Source organism: Parasteatoda tepidariorum, chromosome 2 (genome assembly GCF_043381705.1).
Source record: "Parasteatoda tepidariorum isolate YZ-2023 chromosome 2, CAS_Ptep_4.0, whole genome shotgun sequence".
Classification (NCBI taxonomy): Eukaryota; Metazoa; Arthropoda; class Arachnida; order Araneae; family Theridiidae; genus Parasteatoda; species Parasteatoda tepidariorum.
The window spans coordinates 38294381-38306835 of record NC_092205.1 but is presented as its reverse complement, the minus strand read 5'-3'; positions in this window follow the sequence as shown (position 1 = coordinate 38306835).

Sequence of the window (12455 nt, the reverse complement as noted above, 5' to 3'; positions counted from 1 at the left end):
GAAAAATATTATTTTATTATTCCATTACACGCTTAGAAATGAAACTCTCATTTAAATATTCAGCAATCCTTGAAATGCCGTTTTTGTCCGTCTTACTGTCACTAAATCAGATAATATTTTTGAAACATGAATTCACAAAAATTAGATTAAACTGCTTTCTATAATGTGTACTGTCTCAGATAATTATGAAAATTTTAAATTTTTTTTGTTGCGATTCTTAGATGGATTGTACTAAATGATGGAATGATACATATGTTAGTGCACTAAATCGTCAAGCAGATTTTCCATATTTGATACCTGGCAAAGCTGAATATTCATTTATTCATATTCAATTTATTTCACGTCGTAATTCTTAATCAATGCTAGTAGTCGATACAATGGATTAAGGCAAATACTTTAACTAAATTAATATTATCTAACAAGTCAAGAACAAATTGTTCTCAATTTGATGAAAGATGTGCTCCGAGCATTTCCCAAGAATCAATTTTGTCAAAAACTTCGAAAATTTATTTATTTTAAGTATACCAAGTTTACCTTAGAAAATTAAAATATAATAAAATTAATTAGAGTATTAATGAATAAATCAAGTTACTTAGTAACAAATCAAGTTGCTAAATTTTAATAATTCGACTTGCAGAAAAGACAATTTTTATTCATGAACATAAGTTTCTTTACTTTCTAAATTCTAATTTGTTAATAAAAATTAATTATAACCGTTGCATTTTTCTCGAATTTTTTATGTCCTGTTTTGATTTTTAATTATGACTATTTATGCACCGTATTAGCGATCTTTAATTTTAAGCTCACACTTGTCCAAAATAACAAAATAAATAAATAAGTAAATAATCAAATAAATATGAGAGAGAGATTAGATGTTACCAGGTAAAACATCTGAACATTTACGTTGATTTTTTTTAAGAATATAAATGTATTGAAAATGAGAAATTATATTTATTTTTTCCTTGGCATAATGCCTTTTTTATTCAAATATTTTATTTTCCCAAAGAACTATTACACTAAATAAAAATGTAAGAACTTTCTAATTTACGTCAAATTTATTCAAAATTACTCTTTAAAAGTACCATATGTTTACTCTCTAAGCCCGAGAAAAAAAAACTCAAACTTGGATTATAACAAAATTTCTAAGAAATAAATAGATACAATTTTTAGAATTTCTTTTGATGAATCCTTAAAATGAAAATAAATCNTGATACTTATATATATATATATATATGATGAAGGAAAAAACAAATGAAAATTATAGACATATGAAAAAAAGGGGGGGGGAAATAATAAGTAAAAAAAATAACAAACAACAGTTTAAAAAAAAAAGAAATTTTATTTAAAAAAATCGGATAAAAATTATATAATCTTTTCATCAGCCCACACGATTATATTATCTTATTTAATAGATTGAAAAGATACCCTCCTATATGAACATGTCTTGTTGCATGAATTAAGAACCAATTTTCTGGTTCAAAATCTGTTTCAAAAAATTTTTCAAGATGAGTAGGCTTTTGTGTTGTCATTTTCCTGGCTTCTTGAAATCCTTAATAACATAAACTACATAGATGTATCTGAGTTATTTTAAGAAATCCTGCTGTTTTCTGCTTAATGTATGCGTCTTAGGCCAAAATGTTAAATTAAAGTAAAGGTAAATGCTATAAAATGGCAAATTTGTCATTATCCTGGCTGAAATATTCCTTGCTTATGAATGCCAGGACATTGATGCGTTACCAGAAATTTTTTTAAACACTATACTGCAAAAAGGGAAAGCAAATATTAACTTTATACCAAGTTTACGTATGATTGTAATATGCTTGAATGTAATCAATGTTATTTATTTATTTAATGATTGATTATTATACACAATTTTATTTTGCACATATCGGCAACAAAATTTTTTTTGATTCCTTCTGCAGTGAATAAAAAGAATTAATTTAAGCAATGTATGGTCCATCTAACATAAAGGGCTTAAGTTGAGTTACTTACTATTAACTTAAAATGACTGTTCCTTGAACTTCTAAGCTAATATGTCATTTTCCTGGCATTCAAGATTTGGTGAATTTCTATTTTATTTTTCTTTCTCGAGCAAATGTCAATAAACTACACTGCTGTCTGTAAGATATTAATAAATGTAACTAAAATAGTATGCAAAAAAAATTTTAGATTATTTTGAAGACTTTAAATTTGAAGAAATTTTTTTGTCCGCATTGTCATGTTCAAAAAGAATCACCCATATATATGCATATATTTCGCTCTCAGACTCCCGATATTTTTAACTTCATCATTATTCAGTAGGTCAAAAAATTACATCTAGACTTAGATGGAATGGGTAGGTGGGAAGAGTAAAGCGAAATTATTTTTAAAAATTGTGAGGGGTTCATAGTACCAATCTAGACGAACATGAATTGCCATAGAACACATGTTCGGATTTCGACTTTAAGACGCAAAATATAGTTAAATTTAACTTTCAACATGAACTTACAACAGTCTCTGGAAAGCTAATTAACGATACCAATAAAATGTACTATCTGATTTATTGATCAGACAAAATTCTCAATAATGCTTAAAAATGTGACTACGTGTGTCATTGCACAGGTAACACCTACAAGAGATAAACAAGAGCATCTTCTTAAAATTTCATATTTTCAATATTATCTACAATAGCAACAATTCTTCTTCCGAAATCTTCAGTTTAGTCCACTTGCGTATCGTATACTGACTAGAAGTTTCATATTTTCCTTAAAGAAATGGTATAATTTGTCTATAGAAAGAACGCCCCTCGCCATGAAGTCTAAGGCATTCTGCTGAAGCGAATTATGCATCTCAAAGAGGATAGCTTTTCTCTTTCTTGACTTTCTTTCTTTCTCCGACCAGAACAAAAACTTGTCTTAAATAATGAAGCAACACCCCTGTTTGAACTATTAGCAATCTCGTAGCTATAGACACCGCCATTGCTCCAGACTAATGGCTAGGGGGTCTTTTTCGTAGGCAAAATAAACAATACTGTTAGGCCTGTTGAACGAGGAGGCTAAGCCTCAGATTAAAAAGAGTTTACTCCTATTTGTTATATTTACTCCTATGCGATCCTATATTCCGGAGTAAATATTGCACTCATGGATTGCCACTATGGCCTTATTTATTTTGGAAATATAATTTTGATTCGCCTTATATTTGCTAAACTACTATCAGTGAATATTTATTACATTATTTCTGGTGAGCATTTTTATACTATTATGTAATATTTAATACACCCCTGCATTGTTTGCAAAAACATTTCACATTCTTTCGCAAAATTTAAAAAATTTTTCTTTCTTGTAATTTTAAAGAAATCATTGAATTGTAGAGAATCTGTTTTTGCTTCGGCAAAGAGTGATTTTACAGGTGTTACTAATTATATGTTTTGAAAATAATTAATGCGAGATATATATGTATATTACTGATAATATACTGATTGGTTGAATAGTTATCAAAATATTTAATATATAAAATCACTTATACAGTCATTTTAGTTAGATATGCTGTCATTCAAAAAACAATTATTTTTAAAAAACTTATATTTGGGTGATTTTTGAACGTATAAACAATATGCTTACTTAACATTATATTTTGGATAGTAACAACAGTGTCAATTCTATATCAACTACTACTTCTATCAACTTTCACATCAAATAGCTTCCGTGTCAAAACAAGAAATGGTTTGTAGAAGAAAAAAATAAACCGAGTGAATCCTTGCAAGATCACTACAAATTGATTATTAAATTGAGTAAAAATACAGCATATATACATTATTAATCAGCGTTCTAAACAAGAAACTGAATTATGAACAATGTTTTGTTTTTTTGCGTTAAATTATGAATTGAAATATATTCCCACGAAAAAAAAATCTGGTAAAATTACCAAGCAATATGGTAATAGCAATACTGTTGTTTATTTTTATTTTGAAAAAAGACAACATAATTTTGGTTAATAAAACAAAAATATACAGTAATTAAACCATTCATTTGATAATTTTTCCGTTTTTATAGTAAAGGTTTATAGAAAATTCAGGTTTTCAAAATTATAATTCCGTTACAACACATTTAGTAAAAAATACAAAACTGAAAAGTACATTTAACCGGACAAATGGTTTTCACGTCATGCTCTAAGGTATCGTGATAAAATTACCATGTCTTACTACATTTATCGAAACTTATGACACATTATAAAGTCATATTTTATTGTTAATTTTACCTATATCTATACCTAATAGCTTCAGTAAAAATTAGCGTGCTTTTTGGCGTGCCCATAGAGTCAGACATATATTAAATGCTACCATATTCTTCTAGTTTGATCAACATTTTTTCTCAGTGTGTACTTTATGTTATTAAACTAATGTTTAAAGCAAAATCTGCAATCTTTACTTGTACGTTGCTATCTTTCAGGTTGTTCGAAATGTTTTCTATCTTATCTACATCGCGCTAATATTTCATTTCCTTCCTGACAAGTAGAGTGAAATTCAGAGTTTGTTAGCTGGAAAACAATACAGAACTAATTTTCACACAGTCAAAGTACCAAGTAATACTTATCTCTGCCTTTTATATAAACTGAATGAAACGTATATAAATAAATGGTTTCACTTGATGTTTTTATAGATTATCTTTGAACTTCTATAAAACATCACCAATCATACATAAAATACATGATTATCCTTTGAGCCATCAAATCGATCTAAAAGAAACTATGAAAACAGTTGAGAGATTTGGTGAGTGGAACAAGCAGAAGGTGAGCATCCCAGCTTCCAATCTTTCCTGAAAAATTAATTATTCCAGAATATTAAAATTACTACTTTATTCCATTTACTGATATGATATATCTAGACTCGAAGATGTTATTATACGCATAATGCCTTTTAATGTTAAAGTAACTTAGATATTTTTTCCTTTCTATAAAATAATATAATTATAATTAATACATATAAAAAATAATTTGTGTCATTAAAGCTTTTTTTAACTCACATATATTATGCATAAAAAATGGTATTTAACATGCTTCTTAATTAAAAATTAGTGGACTTCATTTAAATTCTCACAGGAACTAATCCGCTAGAGATTTTTCTTAAGATTTTCAGAAATTATTTCTTTTCAAGTACGTGTTTTAACGCAACAGATGTTTAATTTGCATGTTGTTCTCATTTTTTAATTACGGTCTTTATTTTGGAACAAAGAATAAGCTTTAACGTGAAAATTGCACCTGACGGTGTTTCACACAGCGTAAAAAGAAGAAAGAAGATTAAGATATATTGTTTTGAACCGTAAATATTTAATTTCATAGTTTTTAAGGAATCTAAATTTTCAAATGCATTTTAAATGACACGCAATCTCGTACTTTGCTTTTAAAAAGAATGTAAAAATAATTAATGATCAGGAGCAGATAAAAATAAAGCGTAGAATAATATCTAAAAGTGAAATAAAGATACTTGCTAAATATATCACTTAGAGAAAAATATTCCTGAAACACTAATGTATATTTATTTTGTAATAATTAAATACGTTGCATATGTATAATATATATATATATANTAGGGGGTTCATATCCACAGTTTATTATGCTTGAAATACGGTTGGAATATTTCAACGTGTCATACACATGAAATCAGTTGTCCTATTGAGCAGTTTAATAACGCAAGAGTAAAAAATGTATACTGGAATTCAAATTTATTGTTTTTAATGAATAGAGAAGTGTTTGCTAAACTTCTTTCACCCATGTTTACTTGTGTTAGTTCAGATTATTCTATCATTTTTTAATGACTATTTTAGCTGTGTAAAGTATTCACCTGTTATACAAAAGTTCTAACCTAAACTTCGGAATCACAAATTTACTTAAATTAGTATCTAACAGCAAATGAGTAAATCATTTCTTAGAAAGATAATTATTGAAGCGAAACAGTAAGATTTACTCCAGTTAATCATGCAATACGTTAAAAACAAATACTTACAATTCATATAACTCTAATTCATTTCAAAAGCAATTTTAATTAACGATTATATTTTTCCTTCTAGAGAGGCGTAGATTTATGTACCGTATTCCTTTGTTCAGGGAATTATATTAGAGGAATATACATATCAATCTGAATTTTTGATATTTTGTGTAGATTCTCTATTGATAAGATTTAAATATTTCATTGAATATTTTACGTACAAGAAACAGTTGTTAGAAAAATATGCAGGACTCAGTATTTTAAAAAAACGAATGTTTGTTCTCAAGTCTTTTACATATCCACAATTTCCATATGATTATCACCAAGTTTGTGGTGCAAATGATTGACAAGAAATTTATTGACATTGCTTATTTTAAAACTCTTTGTACCCATTTCACGCGTATTGTCGCTTTATTGTCGACGCGTTCTTGCTCAAACATTACTGATGCGTATTTTGTATTGTAAAAATGAGTATTCCCTCACTTTAACTTTACGCATTTTTTCAACTAAAACTGTAGATTATACTTTTTTTCTTCAATTATTTAGAGACGTGTGCCTTCCAAGGAGGTAAACCGGGTTCGGTTTCCGGCGATAGCTGGTCGATACGATTTCCGCATCTTGCTTGCATTAACCACAGTGTTGACGTGAAATATCCTCAGTGGTAGAATGATGATGGGTAAGAGTCCCCGTGCCGTCAGGCTAACCGTGACAGGTTCTCGTGGTCTTTATTTCCATGTAACGCAAATGCGGGTAAGTTCCATCAAAAGTCCTCCACGAAGACAAATTTCTCCCAATACTTGATTCAGGAGTTCCCTTGTCTTCTGGATTGGGTTCAAAATTACAAGGCTACGGATTTGAACATTAGTAGTCGTAAACCCAAATAGGGGTCGGCTGTTGAACGATGGTTATAAAAATAAAGTTATTTAGAAAATAAAACCTGTTACTTTTCATATCTTACATATTTATTTAATCAAAAGTGAGTATTATTGGGAGTTTATTATCGTGTTTTTATTAGTGATTTATCATAGTTTAATAAACTGGGTTAGCACTACTGAAATCAATATGAAAAGTTTAATGGCGCATAGTATAGACTCATAATGTATCGATTATATAAAAAAAATATTGATCTTTAAATTGTGTTAGTTCTGTCAATAACTTGTATTTAAACTGGCTTCTATAAATTTAAATTATGTAAAATAAACGAGAATTAATAAAATAAAAAGTTCTGTATTCAAATCAAAGTCATCAGGAAAATAATAATCACGAATAACATGGTTTAAATAAAATTTAATGTCATTTATATTTCGCTAGGAAATTTGATTTTCTCATTTTTCTTCTTATAAAACTATTGTACAAGCATGAGTAAAGACAAAAAATCACAAAAAAAAAATAATTATACTTAATGCCAGAGGCTAAATTAAAGTGAATTTTATTACAGAGACTAATTTCAGTCCGACAAAAAATCTTCAAAAAATTCGTGCCACTAAGAACTATTTCTAAAATAATTGTGATAAATCTTAATCCTTATGAATAAGTCTTGTGAAAGAAAAAGGTCTAAAGCTATACTTAGAGTTTAGAGCAAGAGTAAAAGTTCATATGAATTGAATCATGAGTAAAAATTGATTTCTGACAATTAGTACCTTATTGCCTTAGCCAAAATTGATTAATAAACAGTAAAACGACAAGTATTTATTTACCTGAACTTTATACTAATCATATAAAGCATTTAATGAACAATATGCCGTTTTTTTTACTTGGGCAGATCCAGGTAAGTAATTTTATTAAGTACTGAATTCATGAAAATATTTTTTTTATAATAAATATGACATAAGTAAAACAATTTATAATGAAAATACTTAAAATAGCTTAATGTTTTTTCAATTTAATGTAACTTAATATAGAAATTTAAGTTAATTTTCACTTTTCCAAACTTATTTATAAATTAGATATAGGCTCCCGTCTCATTTAAATTTTGTTTTCAGAATATTATCTATTTTTACTATGAAATGTTTGCGAAAGATTTTCAAACTTTTAAATCTTTAGAAAATTACTTTATATTTTAAAAGGAATGCAATACGTTAAAAACAAATACTTACAATTCATATAACTCTAATTCATTTCAAAAGCAATTTTAATTAACGATTATATTTTTCCTTCTAGAGAGGCGTAGATTTATGTACCGTATTCCTTTGTTCAGGGAATTATATTAGAGGAATATACATATCAATCTGAATTTTTGATATTTTGTGTAGATTCTCTATTGATAAGATTTAAATATTTCATTGAATATTTTACGTACAAGAAACAGTTGTTAGAAAAATATGCAGGACTCAGTATTTTAAAAAAACGAATGTTTGTTCTCAAGTCTTTTACATATCCACAATTTCCATATGATTATCACCAAGTTTGTGGTGCAAATGATTGACAAGAAATTTATTGACATTGCTTATTTTAAAACTCTTTGTACCCATTTCACGCGTATTGTCGCTTTATTGTCGACGCGTTCTTGCTCAAACATTACTGATGCGTATTTTGTATTGTAAAAATGAGTATTCCCTCACTTTAACTTTACGCATTTTTTCAACTAAAACTGTAGATTATACTTTTTTTCTTCAATTATTTAGAGACGTGTGCCTTCCAAGGAGGTAAACCGGGTTCGGTTTCCGGCGATAGCTGGTCGATACGATTTCCGCATCTTGCTTGCATTAACCACAGTGTTGACGTGAAATATCCTCAGTGGTAGAATGATGATGGGTAAGAGTCCCCGTGCCGTCAGGCTAACCGTGACAGGTTCTCGTGGTCTTTATTTCCATGTAACGCAAATGCGGGTAAGTTCCATCAAAAGTCCTCCACGAAGACAAATTTCTCCCAATACTTGATTCAGGAGTTCCCTTGTCTTCTGGATTGGGTTCAAAATTACAAGGCTACGGATTTGAACATTAGTAGTCGTAAACCCAAATAGGGGTCGGCTGTTGAACGATGGTTATAAAAATAAAGTTATTTAGAAAATAAAACCTGTTACTTTTCATATCTTACATATTTATTTAATCAAAAGTGAGTATTATTGGGAGTTTATTATCGTGTTTTTATTAGTGATTTATCATAGTTTAATAAACTGGGTTAGCACTACTGAAATCAATATGAAAAGTTTAATGGCGCATAGTATAGACTCATAATGTATCGATTATATAAAAAAAATATTGATCTTTAAATTGTGTTAGTTCTGTCAATAACTTGTATTTAAACTGGCTTCTATAAATTTAAATTATGTAAAATAAACGAGAATTAATAAAATAAAAAGTTCTGTATTCAAATCAAAGTCATCAGGAAAATAATAATCACGAATAACATGGTTTAAATAAAATTTAATGTCATTTATATTTCGCTAGGAAATTTGATTTTCTCATTTTTCTTCTTATAAAACTATTGTACAAGCATGAGTAAAGACAAAAAATCACAAAAAAAAAATAATTATACTTAATGCCAGAGGCTAAATTAAAGTGAATTTTATTACAGAGACTAATTTCAGTCCGACAAAAAATCTTCAAAAAATTCGTGCCACTAAGAACTATTTCTAAAATAATTGTGATAAATCTTAATCCTTATGAATAAGTCTTGTGAAAGAAAAAGGTCTAAAGCTATACTTAGAGTTTAGAGCAAGAGTAAAAGTTCATATGAATTGAATCATGAGTAAAAATTGATTTCTGACAATTAGTACCTTATTGCCTTAGCCAAAATTGATTAATAAACAGTAAAACGACAAGTATTTATTTACCTGAACTTTATACTAATCATATAAAGCATTTAATGAACAATATGCCGTTTTTTTTACTTGGGCAGATCCAGGTAAGTAATTTTATTAAGTACTGAATTCATGAAAATATTTTTTTTATAATAAATATGACATAAGTAAAACAATTTATAATGAAAATACTTAAAATAGCTTAATGTTTTTTCAATTTAATGTAACTTAATATAGAAATTTAAGTTAATTTTCACTTTTCCAAACTTATTTATAAATTAGATATAGGCTCCCGTCTCATTTAAATTTTGTTTTCAGAATATTATCTATTTTTACTATGAAATGTTTGCGAAAGATTTTCAAACTTTTAAATCTTTAGAAAATTACTTTATATTTTAAAAGGAATTCAGCTTCAAGAGAAATATTTTGTAATCAAATGCCTTTCAGAATTAAAAGTAAACTCGGTATTTAAGTTGCACCGGAGGTAAATATTTGTTTTAGCAACATTTTAACTTAAAAATGTTGATACTCCGAATAAATCTTGCATTAGAAAGAATATTTCATCACTCCAAGACCAAACAATCTTCACATTTCGTGAATATTTTTGATTTGCATCGTAAAATACATCAGGAACCCTCAGGGGAAAAAGCATTTGGGAGGTATGGATTCCCGAGATATTTTGTGAATTGTGTTCGATAAGAACTTGCAACCTGCGTGTTTCTTAAAATATTTCTCTACTCTAGAAAAAAGAAAGAAATAAGATTACTTTATATTTTGTGATTCGGAAATTTTTAAGATTTGGTCTTAGGATTTAAGCATTTTCTGCTATATTTTAAATAGGAAACAATGCAAATAAAATTAACCCGAATATAAGTAAAATTGTAACGATTAAATTACGTTACTTATTTACAATTTAGAAATTTAGATTTTTGAATAAAATCATTTAAATATTTTTTACAAATATTTTTTACGTGAGAAATGCAATTTTTTGTATTTCTAAAGGCCGAGGGGACGGACACAGGATAAAAATAACAAAACTCAAGAGAACAAAAATATAAACATTAAAAACAGTCATTTCCACACTGGACACCTTGCTTCCCAGTATCGGTCGGCGATTGTTGCCCTACGGAGAGTACTGTAAAGGAGAACGTAGCAGTCATCCATTACGAATTGGCCTAGGCATATAGATCAATATGGATCAGAAGCTAGCTTGAATCTGTATAAGTTCGTGGCAAGACAATCATGTTTTACAACGAACTGGAACTGAGCCACAGCCTAATGGCCCGACCAGTTGGGAATGCTATTTGATTTGAGATCCTTCCACTTATTTGGGTACGATATAGATCCACCTCCTCACGGTGTACTCCGGAACAGTTCAACGGCTAAGAGATCTTTAATTTTCTGGCATTCAACCCCAATGCTTCTTAATTGATTTTTATCTGCGTATCCTGTCATATAAGCAATTTTAAATAACGAAAATAATCACCTTAGTTTAAGAGTCTCGTCATAGTGTATGTGTTGATTCAATTATATTTCTCTTTTGCAAAAAATTGCCGTTAAGCTTAAGACAATAATTAAGTTTTATTTTCGCTCTTCAGATTGAAACTATTTAAAAACAAAACAGTGTTGTATAAGCTTCATTTTCATGTTTATATACACAGGGCATGCAAAACATTTGGTTCAGTTTTGTTTACCAATCGAGGAAGCGATGGCGGAATTTTTTTTGCCATTTACGGTAATTTTTGAACGACAGCCTCAACCTACTACAAGTATCTCTGCTTTTACAAGAAAACACGGACAGTTCTTTCTGAAATGCTTAAAATATTCTGAATGAATTTTATCTGAATTCTTAGTTTTTAAACTGAGAAATTGATGTAATGAATATAGAACACATTGATTAAAATACTTTTCAACTTTGTTATAGTATTGAATTCTTGTGAATAAATTTCATGTTATAAATATGACATAAGTAAAACAAATTATAATAAAACATTTAAAATAGTTTAATGATTAATATAACTTAATACTATAGAAAGCTAATTTTCACTTTTCTAAATTTATTTACAAATTAGATGTAGGTTTACCTCTCATTTGAATTTTGTTTTTAGAATATTATCTATTTTTCACCATGAAATGTTTACAAAATGTAATTTGAAAATTTTAAATCTTTAGGAGATTCCTTTATATTTTAAGAGAAATTCAGCTTTAAGAGAAATACTTCGTAATTATTGAAAGTTTTTAACATGAATTTGTTAACAGATCTTGGGTTAGTTTTGTACCGATGATTTCGAAACTGCAATAGGTTTCTCTTACGAAGAAATAGTTTTTTTAACGACACGTTTAATCTATTTTTGGATCAAATGTACACGTTTGAAAAAGTTATCTATAACAGGAGTTCGAATGTGTTGTGACAATAACCTTCAAGGTGAGTTGGAATTCATCATCAGGATCAAAATTGCATAGGACACCATGTCCCTGAAATTTTGTCATTCACTATTATTAACTGTTTCTTCTTCTTTAGAGTAGGCCATTACAGGGAAATGTCCTTACCGCATAAGACGACATTTCCTGGCATAGATTTCTATGCAATTTTAACTCTGAAGAAATGCCCTAATTCACCTCGAAGTTTGTAGACACATTTTCAGGACATACATACATACATACATACATACATACATACATACATACATACATACATACATACATACATACATACATACATACATACATACATACATACATACATACATA